This window comes from Mesocricetus auratus, unplaced genomic scaffold, assembly GCF_017639785.1.
Source record: "Mesocricetus auratus isolate SY011 unplaced genomic scaffold, BCM_Maur_2.0 Super-Scaffold_100023, whole genome shotgun sequence".
In the NCBI taxonomy this organism is placed as follows: Eukaryota; Metazoa; Chordata; class Mammalia; order Rodentia; family Cricetidae; genus Mesocricetus; species Mesocricetus auratus.
This window is the reverse complement of record NW_024429204.1, coordinates 110,568-133,431: the sequence shown is the minus strand read 5'-3', so window position 1 is coordinate 133,431 and position 22,864 is coordinate 110,568. Positions and strand designations below refer to the sequence as shown.

Genomic DNA, 22,864 nt, shown 5'->3' with positions numbered 1-22,864 from the left:
GTTTCTCTCCAGTATGTGTTCTTTTATGTGCTTGTAGACTACTGATACTTGAAAAGGTTTTACTACATAGATTACATGCATAGGGTTTCTCTCCAGTATGTGTTCTTTTATGTATTTTGAGTTTAGATTTTTGTGAATATGCTTTGCCACACTGATTACATTCATAGGGTTTCTCTCCAGTATGTGTTCTCTCATGTGCTCGGAAATTACCGTGATGTGAAAAGGCTTTACCACAGTGATTACATTTGTAGGCTCTCCCTCCTGTATGTGTTCTTTTATGTCCTTGAAGCTGACCATTACTTGATAAAGCTTTACCACATCCACTACATTCATGGCTTTTCACTCCAGTATGTGTTCTTCTATGGAGATGAAGACAACTGTGACATGCAAAGATTTCACCATATTGAATACTTGCATACAGTTTCTCTTTAGTATGAATTTTTTCAAGCCTTTGAAGTTGCCTGTAACACACAAAGGTTTTAACAAATTGAGTATATTCACATGGTTTCTCTACTGTATGGCTTCTTTCATTCCTGCAAAGATAACTGGCACATGTAAAACCTGTACCACATGCATTATGCTGATGAAAATTAGTATCTGTATGAATTAATTTTATAATTTGTCTTAATTGTAAAGAGGAATGAGATATCAAGTTTTACATTCATGATGCTTCCACTCATGAGGGATTATTTTATGGCTTTGAAGATACCTGCGATAGTAAGAGCCTTTATTTCATGGTCCCCATTTACATCATCTTTATTATATGAGATTTTTCTCACATTTGAAATGAACTGGAGGAACTCAGAGCTTTGTTATACTAATTGTATCCGTAAGTTTTTCCAAAAGTGTGAGTTACATTACATTGGCAGAATGTACAGGACAAACGGAAACATTCATACATTGCAATACTCATAAGGGTTTACTGCAGTGTGAGTTGGTTGATGTTTTTCCAATGAAGTTGGAACACCAAATTGTAAACCTGTATCATATTCAACAAATCTACTCACAGTGGGGACTACTAAATATCTCTCATATTTTGTAATTGTCCTGGGAGAGAGAGACAGAGAGAGAGAGACAGAGAGAGAGAGAGAGAGAGAGAGAGAGAGAGAGAGAGAGAGAGAGAGAGAGAGAGAGAGAGGCAGAGAGACAGGAGACATTGCTTCTTTCTATGCTCACATGGCTTATATTTAGAATAACATGATATTCTTTTTATTTTCTTTGGTTTTTGAGACAGGGCTTCTCTTGGTAGCTTTGAAGCCTGCCCTTGTGATCACTCTAAAGAGCAGGCTGGCCCCAAGCTGACAGAAATACACCTGCCTCTGGGATTAAAGGCATGCACCACCATCTCTTGGATCTACAGGATATTCTTATAAAGGGAAGAATAACAAATGAAAGGCTTCCACATTGCATTCAAAAGTTTGACTTTCTTTGCCTCATAGTCATGTGGTGTAGGGATTAAAGTTTCTCCAGAAAAATTTTCTTGACTCTCATTAACTGACCCTTTCCATATACTTAGCAATGTCACAAATATATGAGTAATGTCAGCTAGTCAAGTCTGTAGTAAACAGACTCTTTTTTATTAGATGGTCTTGGACATACACTTATCACCTATTCAATGTTTATACCATTTAAAACATTTGAGTAGTATGAAGCCAAATGGATTGGCATTCTAAAGCATATCTCTCATAGGGCCCTATTGCAAATGGTGGTATCTGTTAAGGCATTGTTTCCTTGTATTGTTTTTCACAGGAATGCTTTGCAAACACAGAGTAGCTACCTGACACTGAGAAATATGATCTTAAGAGTCATTAACATACTGTAGGCTGCTTATTTATACTATTGCTTTCCTTTAAACCTTACAGGATACATTAACATTTCCTCAGGGACAAATTTGTATAAACTTGCATATGAAAATTACCTTCTATGTCTTCCAGAACTTTGACAATGTTCTTCAGTATTATAGTATTCCCAACTGTAGCCTAAAATACAATACCAGAAACTATATGATATAGGAATGGAAGTTGTACAAAATTTAAGTTGATATCCTCAGTGAATCTTAGAACTGTGCCTTATACACCTAAGTTTTCATTTTCTCAACATACATTACAGAAGAATATCAATAACCAAGAAGAAGTTGTCCCCTTCTCTTAAATCATGAGGAAACTTCAGTCTTACCTATAGCAGTGAGGTTCCTGTAGGTCTCCAGCATCACATCTTTGTAGAGCCTCTTCTGGGAAGGATTCAGCAAAGACCACTCTTCCTGAGTGAAGTTGATGTGCACATCATCATAGGTCAGTGTGCTCTAAAATAACCCACACATTTGTAATACAGGAAGTGTGATAATCACATTGTATATGTATACTTCTTTGACAGTGTATTCATATAATTCTGGTGCTTCCCACACTTATTTCATGGCATAGACTTTAGGAAGAATTCAATCAGCCACTTTAAAAAGAAATTGAGCATGAGGTTCACACGCACTATTTCTTGGCCTTTTACACAGCATAAAGCCTTGAGAAAGAAATCTCAATGAAGACGCATAAAGGGATAGGCAAGCTTGTAGATCAACACTACTGAGAACACATCAGAGAAATTGTATGATAGGGCCAGCCTATCACAGCAATACCCCAGTCCGTGGTACCAAATTCCATCTTTGTTATGTTTTTATTGCTTTGAAGAACCACCATGAACCATAGCAACTCTTACAAAGAAAATATTTAATTGAGGTGTCTCACTTAAGATTTTGGACGTTCAGTTAGTCATCCTCATGACAGGGGGCATGCCAGAGTGCAGGCAGAAGTGGTGTTGAAGGTTAGATTCGTACCACTCTGACTGACACACTGGGCAACATCACTAGTATAAGAACCTTCAATGCCTGACCCTACTGTGATATGCTTCCTCTAACAAGGAAAAAACCTACTCCTACAAAATGACACTTTATACTACTGTCAGTAGTGGAAGCTTGCAGACTATGGACTGGCAGCTGGGGGACCTTCATGGCACCAAACTAGCCCCTCTGAATGCGGGTGACACTTATGTAACTTGATCTGTTGGGGGACCACTGGCAGTGAAACCAGGACCCATCCCAGGTCCATGAATGGAATTTTTGGAGTTCACTCCCTATGGTGGGATACATTTCTCAGTCTTGATACAGGATGGAGTGGCTTGGTTCTTCCTCAGCTTGGTATGCCAGACTTTGTTGACTTCCAAAAGAAGGACAAGAGGATCCTGGAAAGAAACTGCAAGCTACCTGCCACCAGTACTCCTGATTGCTAAGCCTTCCTAGAAACCCTCATTGGCTAGGGCCGCCCAGCTTGGCCTAGAATAGTAGCATCCCTCAACCAGGTGTTCAGAGATCAAATGACCCAGATAGCATAGTCCTTCTAGCTCAGCAGACAGGGGCCTAGTCAAGAAAGTTTGTATTTTAGTAGACATTTTTTTTCAGTCTCCTAGAACACATCCTGCTCCTCTTGCAAAGCACAGGGATATGTGTGTACATATTCCAGTATACTCTCGGTATGCAGCACCACCACTTGACCTCATAGCTGGGATATACTGCAGTCAAATGTATGTCACATTCAAAAACTAACTTGGTACTGTGTAACTGTTGTTTAAGAAAAGCACACCTTGAATTAGAAAACTATGAGGAGTCATGGTAGGGCTTGGGGACAGGAAAGAGAAGGTGGGTATGATGTAACTATGGTCTAAAAAATTCATTTTAAAAAGTTGAAAAGAACGCTACCGGGCATTGGTGGCTCACGCCTTTAATCCCAGCACTCGGGAGGCAGAGGCAGGTGGATCTCTGTGAGTTCAAGACCAGCCTGGTCTACACAGCGAGTTCCAGGACAGCCTCCAAAGCCACAGAGAAACCCTGTCTCGAAAAAAAAAAAAAAAGTTGAAAAGACCTGGAGGCAGAAGTAAGCAGATCTCAGTGAGTTCGAGGCCAACCTGGTCTAAGGAGCAAGTTCCAGGACAGCCTCCAAAGCAATACAGAGAAATCCTGCCTCAAAAAATCAAACCAAAACAAAACAAAATGTTGCAAAGACAATTATGGCCATGTGCTTCAGAGTGAAGGGATTTCCATTAGAGCAGGTTAAGAATTTCTCAAATCATTCCTCTCAGACTGTATATCTAAACCCAGGACAATAACAGTACTGTTAGGCAGGCCACACCAGTTCACCCAGGTCTATTTTGGTTGAACTACTCTAACTACAGCAATTTTTTTCACAATAATGTCTGTCCTTTATCCAGATTCTTGATTATCCTCATTGGGGGACCCTAAGAAATGACCAATCAGGAAAATTATGGATCATCAGGAATTGATTACCCAATTCCACATTGCTAATGTCAACTACTTTTGAAGGAGGAAAGCTCAACCTCCATCCTGCCTCTCTGCCTTTCTGCACTGTGATGCCACCAGTTTCAAAGTTGGTCAATGAACTCAATACTTGCACAGGTCCCTCTTCATTTTTAAGTCCCCACTAAAAATCAGAGAGCTTAGGGTTCACTCATTAATTGGTCTCTGTGTCCCTCTCATTGATGAGCCAAAGATCAGGCTTGAAGGAGGTGCAGGATTGCCTTCCCAGCACTGGCCAGGAGAAGCAGGATTAAGTGTTCAAAGCAATTTTCAATGACACAGCATGAGGCAAGCCTGAGCTACAGGAGGCTTTGCTCTACACAGAAATCAATAATCGACATCACTTGAGAGAAAAGGTATGAAACTAATAAAAAACTAGAAACATTGGAGAACAGAAACAAGTACAGGTAAAAAAAAAAAAACAGTAATATACTTGACCAAAGGGGTGATCCTGTCCTCACACTGGCTCCTCAGACTGACTGCTGTCTCTAGGAAACCTCTGGCTGAAAGCTCAGACTGAATCCTCTCACTGCATGCCCTCCTGTGTCCTCCACACCCTATATTCCTCTCTCTACCCAGCCATATCAATCCTATCTCCAACTCTCCAGAGCTGTGATAAAAGGCGTGCGATCCCAAGTGTTGGGATAACCTTTGTGTCAGCAATTTCTCTCAGACTCATTCTTTCTCTCTGTTTCTCTCTCTCGATATCTGTCTGTCTCTCTCTCCATCCTTCTTCCCCTCACTCTTCCTCCCTCTCACCCCTCTCTTTCTCTCTCTCCCCACTAGAGTGCCAGAGTGGCTCTGTCTCCTAAGTGCTGGGATTAAAGCTGTACCCCACCACTCCTTGGTCAAGGATAACCTTAAGTACTTGCTCTCCTGCCTCTATGGCTAAGTAGTGGCTTAGTTGTGTGGCTAACTAGTGTCTCAGCAAACTAGTGACTTATCTCTGCACTCTTATCTTCAGGCAAGCTTTATTGGTCAGATTATCAACAAAATATTACTACAGTCATTAATAATAGATTGATGTTGCCCATATGCATATGTTGGCTACTCAGCTCTGTCAACTGACACATAGTTACAGTCAATGACCTGCTTCTTTAAACTCTGAGCTGACATAACTGTGTTAAGCAGGATAGAACATATCAGCAGGCAAGTTACCTAATTGCAAATTCAGTATTCACTGGGTCCAGATAACCTTCACAAGCTGTACACCCACACAATCTGGTCTGTGTTTATTCACATGACATGAATTAAAACATGCTGAGAAATTACAAAAGCATTCCCACTACCATTATCAGGTCCCTTTTCGTAACGGTGACTCCAGCAGCTGTTGCCTACCCTGAATCCTCCCACAGTGTAAACTATTACTCCTAATTTTGTCTCAAGGCAGAAGCAAGGCTACCCTTGTGACTGTATTGACAGTCGACTACATGACTAAAAGGACAATTTTAAGTATCTGAGGTGGTCCATTCATTTAAAAATTTTGAAGGTGTAGTGCAGAAGACAGTAAGGTCATTGTCCTGGAGAGCAGCAACAGACTGGAATCAAGTCCACCTGAGTCAACATCAGAGAGCTTGCCTCAGAAAAAAATTTTCTAAGTGAATGGAAATGCAGCTGTTCTAGTATTAATATGCCTTACCAGTGAGCAGTCACTTCACACACTTAGCAGATTAATAAAGAAAACTACACTTAGCAATAACATGCATACATCTCTGGCTAATTCTCAAAGAAGGCGCAGCCTAGACACATTTTGCATTTTGTATATGTTGTCAACCTTCAGTGTCTTTTAGGGTCATGCTCCAGGTTCACAATTTGAACAATTTAAACAGAGACAGGAAACTGCATGTCTAGTTACTTGGGCAGATGGGAGACTTACACAGCAAAAATATTCCCAGAATTGTTAAGTACACCAGAGACCTGAATCAACAGGACCTTCTTCACTGACTGGATCCTGAGGTGACGGTGGCAGGGGATGAGAAAATAGGAAATGTAAAAGGTAGTAAAGACAAAAACTGGGATGGGAGCCAGGAGTTGGTGGTGCATGACTGTAATCCAAGCTCTCAGGAGGCAGAAGCAGGCGGATCTCTGTGAGTTCAAGGCCAGCCTGGTCTTCAGAGTGAGTTCCAGGACAGCCCCCAAAACAATACAGAGAAACCCTATCTTAGAAAAAAAAAAAGGTGAAATGGGAAGGTCTTGTATGAGATATGCCCCATGCCACGTAAGCTCCTTAAGAAGAATAGCATCTTGTATACTACTTCCAATGTGGAAATGGGAGACTTCTATGAAGTCAGTAGGAACTATCATGCAATGGGGCAAACACAGAGAGGAGGCTAATCAAACAATTCTGCACAAGGGGAACATAGGGTATCTCAATGATCTCAAGATAATTAATGACTAAGCCAAAAGTTGGTGAAACTGATAACCATAGCTTTGCCTCTGAAGCAACCTGCCCATAAAGTCTTTGTTTCAGACCATTACTAGCTCTCCCAAGCAAATTCTTGGTTTTAGACAAGGCTCTCTGTTTTATTGTCAATGCATCAGGCCCTTAGGGAGAGCTCCCAGTAACTAGGCCCCAGGCTGTTATTAGGTATCCCAAGAATTTTTCCCCTCCCTGCCTGAGGGTCTAAATGAAAGCCTTGATTAATCAGGCAAGTCCTTAGCAAAACAGTGTTTTATTTTTCAAATAGTTGTCACCTGGTGTCATATTGCCCAGCTTGCACAACTATGTTTTTCTCAAGAAAAAAACCTGGACCTTTATGCTACACCAGGCCTTTAGGATGGTAGTGACCCTCTAACACATCCTTGACTAGCTAGTTACAACAGGCCTGTTCTTTGATATGGACACAAACCTAGTGGCTGGTTGTAAATCAGGGCTGGCTCCTTTGTAATGGTTTGGAGCCAAATGTTAGCCAATCATGGTGAACAAATGTGTATCCTAGCATCCTAACCTGTAGACTTAGGTAGCATACTACTTATCGTTCGGTTATTTTAGAGGCATTACTCCCTCAGCTCAATTCTATTTTGTGGGACTCACTATTCCCTCAAAATTGAGAAATCCTTTATATCAACAATTCTACTCTTCCGCATCACAGCTTAGTAGTGGAGCATGTCCATTTATGGGTGTCTTCACTGGCCCATGCCTTTAATCCCATCATATTGGAGGCAGAGGCAGATAGATCTGTGAGTTTGAGGCTTGCCTGCTCTATAGAGCATGTTCCAGGTCAGGCTCCAAAGCGATACAAAGAAATCCAGTCTCAAAAAACCAAAGGTAAATAAATGCAAGAAAGAAAAAGAATGCCATGTACACTATACACAAAATTAACTCCAAATTGACTTTACACCTGAATGTTAAATGTGAAGTGCAGACACTAGAGAAACTAGGCCTCTCCAAGTTTGGCAAGTCGTCTTATGTTTGCACCAAAAAACACATTGGTGTTAACTACAAATATATTTCTACACAAAGCTCCCAGATGGAGCCCACAGAGTGAAGTATACATAGGCTAGCACTACAATCTGGGGATTAGCTAAGACCATATAGGACATCACAGAATACAAAATGTGCCCAAAGGTTCCCAGTAGCCTCCAGGGGGGCCTGTCGTACTGTCTTCCTGCCACCCCATTCCATCCTCCTCATCTTGGGATAGAGTCCCTTAGCTCACCATGCTGTGGTTTTCTTGATTATCCATGCTCCCCTCACAATCCCCCATAGTAGCACTCACAGTGCAGCAATCAATCCACTCCCACATGTTTCCACTGTAGAACCAAGCCTGCAGCATGGCTCCAGGAAGTGTCCTGCAAGACTTGTGACTGGCAGGTTGGTCTGGCGTCCCTGATAGGCTAGTGAGGTTTGAGTGACAAGAGCACTTCCTTAAGGGTTAGAGTGTTCTTAAAGACACAGAACAGTAGTTCCTGGGCCTGGCTTCTACTCCAGACCTGTACCTTTTAGAAATCTGCAGAGACACCACTTACCCCTGTCTCCAGTAGATGACCCATCTCTCTTCCTGCAGTTCTCAGGTACATAGTCTTCTGCCTCTTCCACACTATGTGCTTAGCTTGCGCAGACCATTACACAATGCAGATGGGAATGATTCTCTTATTCAACAGATGGAATGGTGCCTATGATATTAAAAAATAAAGAGATTTTTTTTTTTGGTTTTTCGAGACAGGGTTTCTCTGTGGCTTTGGAGGCTGTCCTGGAACTAGCTATTGTAGACCAGGCTGGCCTCGAACTCACAGAGATCCACCTGCCTCTGCCTTCTGAGTGCTGGGATTAAAGGCCTGTGCCACCAAAGCCCGGCTAAATAAAGAGATTTTTACAACACAAAAGAAGGTGTTTGTGATGGGTGGTGGCGGCACACACTTTTAATCCCAGCACTCTGGATGTAGAGGCAGGCAAATCTCTGTGAGTTCAGGGTCAACCTGGTCTACAGAGTGAGTTCTTGGAGCGGCTCCAAAGCCACAGAGAAATATTGTCGATCTTCAGTATACATGAGTATTTCAAATAAGTAGGCTAGTAGGCTAGTAAAGGAATAAACTCAGCAGTCATAGCTAGGGTAATCATCCAAACAGACAGAATTCTCCTTCTTCAATAACCCTTATATATGTACACTGACACCAAAAGGCGTGACCCAGATTATAGATGGATTTTTTTCTCACGATTTATTTTTTATTTTTGTGTGTAGCCCTGCACCACTTTCTGTAGGCCAGCAGGTCCTCAAACTTAGGAAATCCAACTGCTTCTGCCTCCTGAGGGCTGTGATTAAAGGTGTGCACTATCACCAAGCTGCTAAAGGTTGAGTTTCATGACCTCCAAAGATGTAGATTAAAGATATGTATCTCCATTTTAAAAGTTTAGTAAGAAAATCCCTGCAGGGCAGTGTTGGCCCATGCCCTTAATCCCAGCCCTTGAAAGGCAGAGGCAGATGCCCTTGAAAGACCAGGCAGTTCAAGGCCAGCCTGGTCTATAAAATGATTTTCAGGACTGGCTCCATATCTACTGAGAAACGATGCCTCGAAAAATCCCCCAAATAAACAAGCCACAAACATGTGAGCAAACAAACAAACAAAAAATCCCCCAGCTCACTAAGTTTTAGGTAATTCCAGAGGTAGCCATCAGACAACCAACACAGGAAAACATGAGAAAGATTTCTTACCACAGGTGTTGGTTGTTATTTCCAAAGCAATCTTTTCTTAAAGAGCTAAAGCATGGGGATTTTACTTAGAGAGTCCAGCTCCATGTGGTGGGAAGAGTTGTGTTCTCAGGATCTGAAGCAACCCCTGCACCAACGCCCTGGTTCCAGACCATTACATTCACCCCCAGCCAGCCTCGTCATCCCATCCTCTCCATCTCGGGATAACATCCCCTCACTCATCATGCTGTGGATTCTATGTTTATCTATGCTCCATCACAATCCTCTAGAGTAGTGCTCACAGTGCAGCAATCAATCCACTGATGCCTGTTCTGCTGTAAAACCAGGCCTGCAACATGGCTCCAGGAAGTGACCAGGAAGACCTGTCACTGGCGGGTTGACCTGGTGTCCCTGATTTGCTAGTGAGGCTTGAGTGACAAGAGCAATTCCTTAGTGGTTAGAGAGTCCTTAAAGATACAGCACAAGAGTCCCTGGCCCCAGCTTCTACTCCAGACTCAGACATTTTGGAGATCTGTAGAGACACTAATTTCAATATCACTTACCCCTGTCTCCAGTAGATGACCCAGCTCTCTTCCTGCAGTCCACAGGTACATCCTCTTCCTCCTCCCCCATACCATGTGCCTAGCTTGCACAGAGAATTACCCTATGTAAACTTGAATGATTCTCTTATTTAACATATGGAAGGGCACTCAAGGTATTAAAAAATAAAGAGAGATTTTTAGGATACAAAAGAAGATCTTTGTTCTGGGGCTTCTTGCTAAGTTCAGGAAAACTAAGTCTACTTTTACCTGATAGTCACCGGCACTTCAGACAGACAACCATGAGAGAAATGCAGGTACTGTATCAGAAACAAGACAATATATCTTTCCCCTGCCAGAAGACTGGGTGATAGCTCCATTGCACTGTTAGTTTAATTCCTGAAAATCTTGTCAAATTCTTCAGAAATGAATAATAATAAAAAGTGTAGTCTTTACGGTGAGTTGAATACTTAGAGAGAATGGAGCTAGGAAGAATGCCTTCAAGAGTATTATAGTGAGCCAGCACATTTTCCTCAGTGGACAGGTATAAAAATACTTATATCATCCAATATTCTCCACTTGAACTGGACTGATAGAATGAATCTCTCCATGTTTGTAGAATGTGGATTTATTAGAATGTCTCACAGGCTCTGGCCCTGCTAGTCCAACAATGGCTGCCTACCAATGGAAAGTTGAAGAATCCAGTAGTTGTTTGGTTTATGAGTTTGGATGTCTCAGCTGCTCTTCAGTATACAGGAGTGTTTCAAACAAGTGGGCTCTAAAGCCATTAAGGAAATAAACTCAGTATCCAGAGCTAGGGTAAACAGGCAAAGAGAGAGAGAGAGAGCTCTCCTTCTTCAATATCCCTTATACTGTACACTGCCATGAAAATGTATGACCCAGATAACAGATGGATTTTTGTCATGATTTTTTTAATTTTTGTTTTATTGGACACAGTGTTTATCTGTGTAGCCCTGCATCACATTCTGTACACCAGGCAGGCATCAAATTTAGGAACTCCAACTGCTTCTGCCCCTGAGGACTGTGATTAAACATCTACACCAACACCAAGCTGGTAAGGGTGAATTTTATCACCTCCAAAGATCTAAATTAAAGATACGTGCTTCCATTTTAAAACCTTTAATAAGAAAATGCCTTCTTAGCCAGGCATTGGTGGCACACGCCTTTAATCCCAGCACTGTGAGTTTGAGGCCAGCCTGGTCTACAAAGTGAGTTCCAGGACAGCCTCCAGAGCCACAGAGAAACCCTGTCTCAAAAAACCAAAAAAAAAAAAAAAAATGCCTTCTTGGAGGTGGTAGAGTGCACCCTTAATCCCAGCACTTAAGAGGCAGAGGCAGATGGATCTCTTTGCATTCAAGGCCAGCCTAATCTACAATGCAAGTTTCAGGACTGGTTTCATGTCTATTGAGAAATCCTGTCTTGAAAAGCCCCCAAAACAAACATTAAACAAACAAACAACAACAACAACAACAACAAAAAATCCAGATTACCGGGTTTTAGTAATTGCAGATGGAGTCAGTTTGGCTACCTAGAATAGCCATCACAACAACCAAGACAGAAAAAAATAAGATATCTTACCTCAAGTGATAAGGAGACCATGGGTATAATTTCCAAAGCAATACTTTTCTTAAACAAGGAAAGCATGGGGATTTTACTTAGGGAGTCCATAAATGTTCCTATGGAGTTCTCCCTATTCTGTAGAATAGTCGGTCAGCAAATCCACTTCTGAACATGATCACAGTGTAAAAGCAGAACTACTTACACACATTCTTATCTCAGGGTTCACCAAAACAAGAGGAACTGTATGGAAGGGTCACAGAATTAGGAACATGGAAAACCACTCATCTAGAGGCTACCGAGTATGACCATATAGTCTTGGAGGGAGCTAGCAGTCTCTTGAACACTTGGAAAAATGGAGTTCAAGAGGTACAAATCCAAGAGCTTCTCACTAAGAAGCAGAAAGTCTGGAACCAGAGCTGTGGACTCTCCAATCCAGTGACAAAGAAAGGCAGAGATGAACATTCCACAATATTTGTGGTCCCTGACAAGACAGGCACTTGCCAGTGGAAGCCTGTCTTCTTGGCATGTTCATTGAGCTTTTCTGAATATTGGGTACTCTCATTCTCAAACTCTGCATGTCCAATGTGACTTGCTTATGCTTCATTTTCAGCTGTTTATAGAAAGGATTTGGTCTGTGTTAGGGCCTGGACCAACAACCAAAAAACTCCCTGAATACAGGCATTCAAGGAGCACAAATAAATATTAGCACATTTTTCCTTTGTTGTCTAAAATTAAAAGGTTACAGCTAATACAAGAAAAACTATACAATAATTACAATAGCTTTACACAATATATGCAGGCAATAAATGCATCAACAATGTCTAGTCCATCGGCATTTGACCAAAAAAACCCAAAAAAACAAAACAAAACAACAAAAAAAACCCAGCATCTCTCCTATATGCTGAGACCAAAAGATTGTACCTAATTTACTTTCTGTTCTTACTTGTATTATCAAAGCTATCTTTTTTTGTCTCTCAATGTATAACTTTACATTTCTTAAGTGAATTTCTTTTCTGAATCTGATACCAAGAAAAACAATAACTATGGCTATAAAGTCTTCAACTCCCTCAGAAACACAAGAAGGAAATAATACTACCTGAGTAAGCAGGAGTTGTAAGCAAGTGACTTCCAAAAAATATTAGAAATGACAGAAACTGCTGGCTGCCTGGACAGTCACCCAAGGGTCCTCTGTAACATCGGGTCATCCATCTTTGGTCTACTGGCCTAATATTTCTGACAAACTTTTTTTGTGAAGCAGGATTTTTGCAGGACTCACACCTTTTCTTAGAAGGTTGGCTGTCAGTCTCTTTTGTGTCCTTCTTACACATTTTGGACAGCATACTGTCAGCAGTTGAGACAAGGGCACTTCCTTGCCCAGTGACTTACACACACACACACACACACACACACACACACACACACACACACACACACACACACACACACATATTTAAATTAAATTTAAATTAGAAACAAGGTTGCTTCACATGTCAATTCCAGGTCCTTCTCCATTTCTCTCCCCTCCTGTCATGCCCTCCCACCAAACCCCCACCCCAATATCCTCTCATTTCCCCAGGGAGGGTGAGGCCCTCCATGGGGGTGTAGTGACTTACTTTTGCTATTAAGAAAATAAAACCTATGTGGTGTTTCTTTATTGCCCATCATCTTCTCTGAATTATACCAGTGCTGTCAGGATCAGACATTTGTCATTTTCATTAAAAAACAACAACAAAAACAAAAATCAAAACTACGTAGCCAAGGAGTGGTCATTTACAAACATAACTCTGTGAAATCTATCAATTCAGGATGCTACTGGCATAACATATTTCTCGTTAGAAGGTAATGCCAAATTTCATTCAGTACTTTCAATTTATTTTGCTTTTATGTGCATTCGTATTTTTCATACATGTATGTCTGTGTGAGGGTGTAAGGTCCCCTAGAACTGTAACTACAGACAATTGTGAGCCACCATGTGGGTGCTGAGAATTGAATCTATGTCCTCTGTAAGAGCAGCCAGCCAGTGTTCTTAACTGTTATACCATGTCTCAAGCTCCATCATTCAGTCCTTTAAGTATAATTGTGAAGGGTGGTGTCAGATCTGGAGACAGAGTTTACCTTCTCCTTCCTTGGTGATTGGAGCTTTGATGATGGTGTTTCTATTTTAAGCATCAATTTACTTATTTTTGAACTTTAATAAGTTTTAAAAATGAATGGCTATAAGGTTAAATTAATGAACAAGTAGTTTTCCAGTATGTAACAATTATCTATCAGTCTGACAAAACAAATAAACCAAATTTAGCCATGTACCTAATGGCTATGGTTATTTTAGAAACTTTTCATCAGAAATAACACACAACCCTATGCTTAACTGTCTGCCACATTCTTTTTCTTTATACAGTAGGAAATGATATTTTCTGCAAATTTAATTATTGTGGTAAAAACTACTTGCTAAAGGTTTTCTGATGTGTAGTTAGAGTATAAATCCCAAATTATGACCTAAATGCACAGATATTTAATTGACTGGAAACCCCCCTGTATTACTGAGGATTCTCTAGAGTCACAGAATTTAAGAATATAATCTCTTTCTCCATCTATTAAGTATCTATCTATCTATCTGTCTGTCTATCTATCAATATCTATCTATCATCTACCTCTATTTTTACATCTTATCTATCTATCTATCTATCTAGGTATCTATCTGTCTGTCTGTCTGTCTATCTATCTATATCTATCTATCATCTATCTCTATTTTATATCTATCATCTATCTCTATTTTACATCTATCATCTCTCTCTATCAACTCTGTCTATCTATCTAGATATCTATCTGTCTGTCTGCCTATCTCTCTATAGCTATCTATCATCTATCTCTATTTTATATCTATCTATCTCTATTTTACATCTATCATCTCTCTCTATCAACTCTGTCTGTCTGTCTATCTATCTATCTATCTATCTATCTATCTATGTATCTATCTGTCTGTCTATCATCTACCTCTATTTTACATCTATCATCTCTATCAACAGTCTATCTATCTATCTATCTAGATATCTATCTGTCTGTCTATCTATCTATATCTATCTATCATCTACCTCTATTTTACATCTATCATCTATCTCTATCAACTCTATCTATGTATCTATCTGTCTATATCATCTATCTCATCTAAGTTCCTCTATCTATCTACCTATCTATCATCTATATCTATCTCTATCATCTATCTATATCTGCCATCAGTCAATCTATCTATATCTATCATGTATTTATCTATATCATCTATCATCTATATTCTATCTATCTACATATGTGTATATGGGGATTTATTGGAATGCCCTATAGGCTGCAGTCCAACAATGGCTAGCAGTGAATGGAAAGCTCAAAAATCTAGAGTTGCTCATCCCACAACTTGGGTTCTCAGATGCTGTTTTAAAATTTTTATGTGATGGAATCCCAAAGAAGTAGGCTTTGATGCCTGTGAAGAAATGGGTGTGCTGGCAAGAGGAGAGAAAACAGACAAAGAATCAACATGCCACCTTCCTTCTCATGTTGTTCTTCCAGCATAAAGTATGACTTAGATTAAAGGTGTGCCTTACAGGCATAAGGCATGTGTCATCTGGCCTCAGGATCTGAATCAAAGGCATGTTATCATTTTGCTAAAAGGTTCAGATCAGAAGTCTTCCCTTCATTTTGAAATCATAGTTCATTCCAAATAATGTCAAGTCAAAACACAAAAGTAGCCATCACAATCCATCACTTATCAACTTGACACACAATCATATCAACTATTGTCATGGTTAATTTCCAAATGAAAAACAGTAACCAGGTCATAACTGTGCCTAAACATAACTATCCAATACAATCACAAATGCATATATAGTTTAGAATAATGACAATGTCCCTTGGGAGACATCTTTCTAGTGTCTCAAACTTACTTCTGATAACAATTGATATTCACTTAATTGATGTTACCACATATGATGAGGAAATTAAAAGAAAATACTGTTGCAATTCAAGAATGTATCATATGAGAGAAATATGCCTTCCAACTTTTATTGAGGTAAAGTGAATGGGAAAAGGGGGAAGGGGAGAGCCGAGAGGGGAGAGTGGCCACTGAGGACAGGAATCACAGAAGAGAAGAGAGAGGCAGAGAAAGAGAGAGGGGAGACAGAGAGACAGAGAATCAGAGAGAAAGAAAGAGAGAGAGGGGGAGAGAGGAACAGACCGACAGAGGGGGAGGGAGAGAAATACAGAGATGGGAGTTGGACAGGAACCTTTTAAAAGGGAATGTAGTGAATGTGCACAGGTGACGATCTTAGTGACTGCAGCTGAGGTCATATCCTGTCAGAACCCCAAGGGCAGGCCAGTACAGATGCCTGAATACTAACATATACAAATATCTGTACAAATACATTATTCACAAAATACAACAGAAACACTCATGTCAGTTATAATTCTAGATTCTGAAACTGGTCATGTAGCCTTAGATGGTATTTAGAACTACCTTCCTCTGCTACCCATTCCATATTTCTTCCACCCTCTGCAAGTACTTCAGCAGGTCTTGGGTCTTTTCTTGGAGATTTGACTCAAGCCTTCTTTCCTGATTGGTCTGTGCCCTTTGTCATCCTTCCTGGAATGGATTGTTGTAGGTTCCCATTAATTTTGATCTCAGGACACAGTTGCACCAAGAGATGCCCTAAAGGATCTCCTGAATTCCAGACACTATTCTTCTTACCTTTACTCACAGAGATCCGCCTGACTCTGCCTCCCGAGTGCTGGGATTAAAGGCGTGTGTCACCAAAGCCCTGCCCTTTGTTTTATTGTTAAGTTTCTGTCTGATAGTCCTGTCTAGTGGTGAGAGTGGGGTGTTTAAGTCTCCCACTATAAGTGTGTGAGGATTTATATGTGATTTGAGTTTTAGTAATGTTTCTTTTACGAACATGGATGCCTTTGTATTTGGGGCATGGTCGTTCAGAATTGAGACTTCATCTTGGTGGATTTCTCCTGTGATGAGTATGTAATGATCTCCGTCATCTCTTTTGATTTAAAGTCTAATTTGTTAGATATTAGGATTGCTACCCCTGCTTGTTTCTTGGGTCAATTTTATTGGAAAATCTTTTCTCAACTCATAACTCTGAGGTAATGTTTGTTTTTGAAGCTGAGGTGTGTTTCTTGTATGTAGCAGGATGGATTCTGTCTTTGAATCCATTCTGCTAGCCTGTGTCATTTTATGGGTGAGTTAAGACCATTAATATTAATGGATATTCATGACCATTGATTGCTCATTCTTGTTTGTTTTGGAATGGTTGTTGTTGGTGGAATTGTATGTGAATTTCCACCCTTTTTTTTTGGCTGTTGGTAAAGTGGAATTATCTATTGCCTATGTTTTTCTGGTTGTAGTTAACATTCTTGGGTTGGAATTTTTCCTCTAGAACTTTCTATAGGGCTGGGTTAGTGGATATGAGTTGTTCAAATCTAGTTTTGTCACGGAATACCTTTTTTTCTCCATCTATAGTGATTGAAAACTTTGCTGGGTATAGTAGTCTGGGCAGGCATCCATGGTCTCTTAGTGTTGGTAGAATATCTATCCAGGACCTTTAGACTTTCAGAGTTTCCATGGAGAAGTCAGGTGTAATTCTGATAGGTTTGCCTTTATATGTTAATTGGCCTTTTTTCTTAGCTGCTCTTAATATTCTTTCTTTATTCTGTATATTTGGGATCTTGATTATTATGTGGGGAGGGGACTTTTTTTGTGGTCCACTCTATTTGGTGTTCTGTAAGCTTCTTGTACCTTCATTGGCATGTCTTTCTTTAGATTGGGAAAGTTTTCTTCTTTGATTTTGTTGAATATGTTTTCTGGCCCTTTGAGGTGGTTTTCTTCACCTTCTTCTATACCTATTATGCTTAGGTCTGGTGTTTACACAGTGTCCTATATTTCCTGGATATTTTGTGTTAGGGATTTGTTGGACTTAAGATTTTCTTTGATCTATGAATCTATTTCTCCTAGTGTATCTTCAATACCTGAGATTCTCTCTTCCATCTCTTGTATTCTGTTGGTCATGCTTGCATCCATAGTACCTGACCTTTTGCCCAGCTTTTCTATTTCCAGCATTCTTGTTTTTTTTTGTTGTTGTTGTTTTTTCTTGGTTTTTCGAGACAGGGTTTCTCTGTGGCTTTGGAGGCTGTCCTGGAACTAGCTCTTGTAGACCAGGCTGGCCTCGAACTCACAAAGATCCGCCTGTCTCTGCCTCCCAAGTGCTGGGATTAAAGGCGTGCGCCACCAATGCCCGGCCTATTTCCAGCATTCTTAAAGACTGTGTTTTTTTATTGTCTCCATTTCAGCTTTCAACCCTTGCACTGTTTGAATTGTTTCTTGCAAGCTTTGATTTGTCTTTTTCTCCTTCTTGCATTTTTTGGATTTTTGGTTTGTTTTTCTTCCATTTCTTTCATTTTTTAGGTTGCTTTTTCTTCTGTCTTTTAAAGGGATTTTCCCGTATCCTCTTTGAGGGCCTCTATCATTTTAATGAAGTTGTTTTTAAGGTCATTCTCTTCTGCTTCATTTGCATTGGAATGTTTGAGTCTTGTTGGTGTAGTCTTTGGATTCTAAAGGTGTTATCTTTGTTTTTCTGTTGCTGAGTGTTTTTGTATTGTCTCCTTCCCACCCCTTCTTCCAGTGGCTGCAGACAGAGCCTCTTCCTCTCCTGACGGGTAGGGGGACCAGGGTTCCCTCTCAGTGGATTCAAGCAAGTCCAATACTCTGGTAGTTCTTCTCTTCCTTGTCCTAGTCCTGGTCTTGTGGGTGGAGAAGGAGACTAGTATACTGGGGTGCATTGGCTCCCAGTGGGGTGGGAGCTGCAGTGGTATCTCGAAGGCACAAGAACATGGCCTGGAAACAGGCCCCAGCTTACCTGGTCCTGTGGATGGAGCCCATAACATGTTTGATTTTATAAGCCAAAACTCTTTCATAGATTACCAACAACAAGAACAAAACCAAAATGAATAAAGAAATAAATTAGTCATCATTGGGAACATGATGCAGTAGGATTAAGATGTTGAATATGGCATATTTGAAGTACAAAATGAATACAATCCAAGGACAATGCACAACAATTCATAACAAAATGCTGATTACAAAGCTAAATTCACAAAAAATAAAAAATAAATACATAATTTCTTCCAGTGCTATCCATTTACCTGTGAATTTCAAGATTCCATTGTTTTTTTCTGCTGAGTAATACTCCATTGTGTAAATGTACCACATTTTCTCTATCCACTGTTCAGTTAGGGGGCATCTAGGTTGCTTCCAGGTTCTGGCTATTACAAATAATGCTGCTATGAGCATAGTGGAGCAGATGCCCTTGTTGTGTGAATTTGCCTACTTTGGATATATGCCTAAGAGTGGAATTACTGGGTCTTGTGGTAGATTGATTCCCATTTTCCTGAGGAATCTCCATACTGCTTTCCAAAGTGGCTGTATGAGTTGGCACTCCCACCAGCAGTGGAGGAGTGTTCCCCTCTCTCCACATCCTCTCCAGCATAAATTGTCTTCGGTGTTTTTGATTTTAGCCATTCTGACAGCATTGGAAGAAACCATCCTGAGTGAGGCAACCCAGCCACAAAAAGGCAAACATGGATCACTTATATATGGATTTTAAACATGGATCAGGAGAGTGCCAGTCTGCACTTCTACTGACAGAGAGTCTGGGAAACAGGAAAGAACCTAAAAATATACATGGTACCCAAGAGAAGAGAAATGAGGCAATATCCTCTGAACAGATGGGTAACACATTGAGGGGTGGGGGTGGGGGAAGGGGACCTGGGAAATAGAGAGGGGGAGAAGTGGAAGAGAGAGTAGGACATGGAGGAACAGGAAGGTTGACTGGGGGGGGGTAGGATAGGGGGAAGAGGTAATCATAGGTTAGAAGACAGATCAGGCACCATTGTGACCTCTAGTGATCTAAACGGATGACACCAATTGGCAAGCTAAGCAATAGTGTTGAGACCACCTCGAATGCCTATTCCTGATAGTGAACTTGATGTCTATAACCATCCTGGAGCCTTCATCCAGTGACTGATGGAAGCAGAGGCAAACAACCACAGTTAAATACTGAACAGAACCCAAGGAACCCAGCGACAGAGAGAGAGGAACGAAGAGCAAATTGGCAAAGAATGGGCTGGCAAAACCAGCAGAGACAGCTGACCCAAACAGGGGAGAGCTCTTGGACCCCAGACCGACAGCTGGGAGGCCAGCATGGGACCGATCCAGACCTCTTGAATGTGAGAGTCAGTGAGGAGGCCTGGGCAACCTATGGGGTCCTGAGCAGTGGATCAGTGTTTATCCCTCGAATACTAACAGACATCGTGTGTCCATAACACAAAGAGGGTTGCTCTCTCTGCCTGGACTCTAAGGGAAGTGCCTGGACCCTACCCTGAATGAAATGATAGACTCTAGATATCCCCTATGGGGAAGGAATTGGCAGTAGGGTGGGAGGATGGGGGATGGTGGGGGGAGAAAGGGAACTGGGATTGACATGTAAAACAAGCTATTTAAAATAAAAATAAAAATAAATAAATAAAAAATAAATAAATACATAAGCTACATTCATAGTTGAAATACTCAGAATGTTTAATGGGATTTTGAAAACATAGTATAGATAGACATAATATGAGTTTTATACTTACCACAAAGCTACAACAATCAAAATGTGTACAGTAGTTGTAAAAGGACAAAGAGTCTGGAGAGTGAAAGCCAAAAACAGGGCTAGAAAAAATAGTCAAATATTAATCAAAAGAACAAGAGAAACTTATCCACAAAAAGTGTGATCTTGACCAATGTTATCCAACTACCAATGAATCTACATTTACAGAGATTAAATAAACACACATTTCAAAACTCCAGTAAAATTAACCCAAAGTGGCCCTTAAACTGTTGTTTCTGACTCTCCAGCTACTGATATTTCTTCCAAAGACAGAAGCCCATGCACTAAAGCTCTTTCTGCAAAAGGAGATTTCTTGCTCTGGCTCTGAAGCCCTTAACACCTCCTGTGGTTTCAGGTAAACCCAGGCCCACTGATGCCTAATCCCAAAACAACATGGAAGAATAATTTAAAATTGGCTTTCTGCCACATGAATTATTGTCCAAGATATGGATCCTGCCCTAACTACCTGCCTGACACCATGTACACCTGAGCATCTCTGCAGACCGACCAGAATCTCCTTTTGTGCCCTGGACCTAAGCTTCACCGAATCACAGTTATTTTGGCTTGTCGGAGAAGACGGTTAAAAACATTCTAATCCTGTATTGCTGTAAGACAATCCACATCACCTTTTTTCTATCATTTTCTAAACAGTTTGTAATGTTTATAACACAAACCTGAAATTGGAGTACAATACTCAGAACGTCTCAATACCAGATTGCCTGTTTTCCAATCTGTGCTCCCACTGCACAACAAACCAAGTGCCTGTGTGGGCATAGTGCCAGTGATACTACAAGCATCATATCCTCCCATACCAGGGTTGCAGAGTCTCACCCCAACCAAGAAATCCATATAGAGTGAGGCTCAGAGGACAAGGACAATTGCCCAGGTCACCACATGAACCAAGAGAACCACAGTCTGTCTCATGGTCCATACAAATTCCAGCAGAAAGGACAGCTCAGGAGACCTGCTCTGAACACCCTACACTCACCATGGTAGAGCTTGTGTTCTTCCATACAACTCCCTAGAGCAGAAGGAGAAGAGATCTCTGGAAAGAAACTGCAAACTACCACCACCAGTACTCCTGATTGCTAAGCCTTCCTAGAGTCCCTCTTTGGCTAGGGCTACCCAGCTGGACCTAGAATATTACCAGTCTCCCCAACAAGGTGACCAGATAGTACAGTCTTTCCAGCTCTTCCCTTCCAGCCCAGCAGACCGGGGCCTAGTCAAGAAAGTTTATATTTTAGTAGACATTCTTCCACTCTCCTAGAACACATCCTGGTCTTCATAGCTGGGAAATACTCCAGCCAAATGTATGACACATTCAAACAGTATCTGTTGCTATTGTGTTACTGTTATTTAACAGGCCATGAATTAGAAACCAATGAGGAGTCATGGGAGGGCTTGGGGACAGGAAAGAGAATGTAGATATGATGTATTTATGATCTAAAAAAGTTATCTTGAAAGTTGAAAAGAGCTTTATGGCAATGTGCACCAGAGACTACGGATTTCTATTAGAGCAGATCAAACATTTCTCAAATCTTTTCTCTCAGACTGTACATCTAAGCCCAGAAAAATAACAGTTCTGTTAGGCAGGTCACAACAGTTTACCCAGATCTATTTTGGTTGAACCACGGTAATTACAGCAATTTCTTTTCACAGTAAGGACTGTCGTTTATAGAGATTCTTGATTCCCCTCATCTGCGAACCCCCAAAATGGCCAATCAGGGCAATTATGGATCATCTGGAATTGATTACCTAATTCTACATTGCTAATCTCAACTATGATGCAGGAGGAAAGTTCACCCTCCATCCTGCTTCTCCCTTTCTGCACTGTGACTCCACCAGTTTCACAGTTGGTCCATGAACTGAATTCTTGCACAGGTCCCTCTTCATTTATAAGTCCCAACTAAAAATCAGAGCTTGGCATTCACTCATCAACTGGTCTAGTGTTCCTCTACTCTAATCAGTTAAGGCCCACACTGGAAGGAGATGCAGGATTGTCTTCCCAGCACTTTGCAGGATTAAGTGTTCAAAGCAATTCCCAATGACACAGCATGAGGCAAGCCTGAGCTACAGGAGACTTTGCTCTAAAATCAATAATACACATCACTTGAAGAAAAGGACTGAAACTAGTAAAAACCTACAAACATTGGAAAACAGAAGCAAATAGACCGCTGTCTCTAGGAAACCTCAGACTGAAAGCTCAGACTGAATCTTCTCACTGCATGCACTCCTGTCTCTTCCCACCTTATATTATTTTCTCTGTCCAGTCATATCAATCCTATTTCCACCTCCCTGTGCAGGGATTAAAGGTGTGTGATCCCAAATGTTGGGATTAACTTTGGGATAACCTTTGTGTAACCAGTTTTTCTTTGAGACTGATTCTCTCTCTCTCTCTCTCTCTCTCTCTCTCTCTCTCTCTCTCTCTCTCTCTCTCTCTCTCTCTCTCTCTCTCTCTCTCTCTCTCTGTGTGTGTGTCTTGTAGCCAAGAGTAGCCTTGAACTCACAGAAATTCGTCTACCTATGTCTCCTAAGTGCTGGAATTAAAGCCATGCCCCACCA

General features: G+C 40.9%; 1 protein-coding gene across 1 annotated transcript in view; it reads right to left on the bottom strand.

Moving 5' to 3' along the window:
• Nucleotides 1-328: 328 nt before the first annotated feature.
• LOC101836531 (zinc finger protein 41-like) overlaps nt 329-22,864 on the bottom strand; it is a 46,270-nt gene continuing 23,734 nt past the window's right edge. The window contains exons 5-7 of the mRNA XM_040730359.1: nt 8,327-8,473; nt 2,176-2,302; nt 329-461 (exon numbers count right to left, since the gene is read on the bottom strand). The gene's annotated coding sequence lies outside the window, so the exon portion shown is untranslated. The remainder of the gene's footprint in view (nt 462-2,175; nt 2,303-8,326; nt 8,474-22,864) is intronic.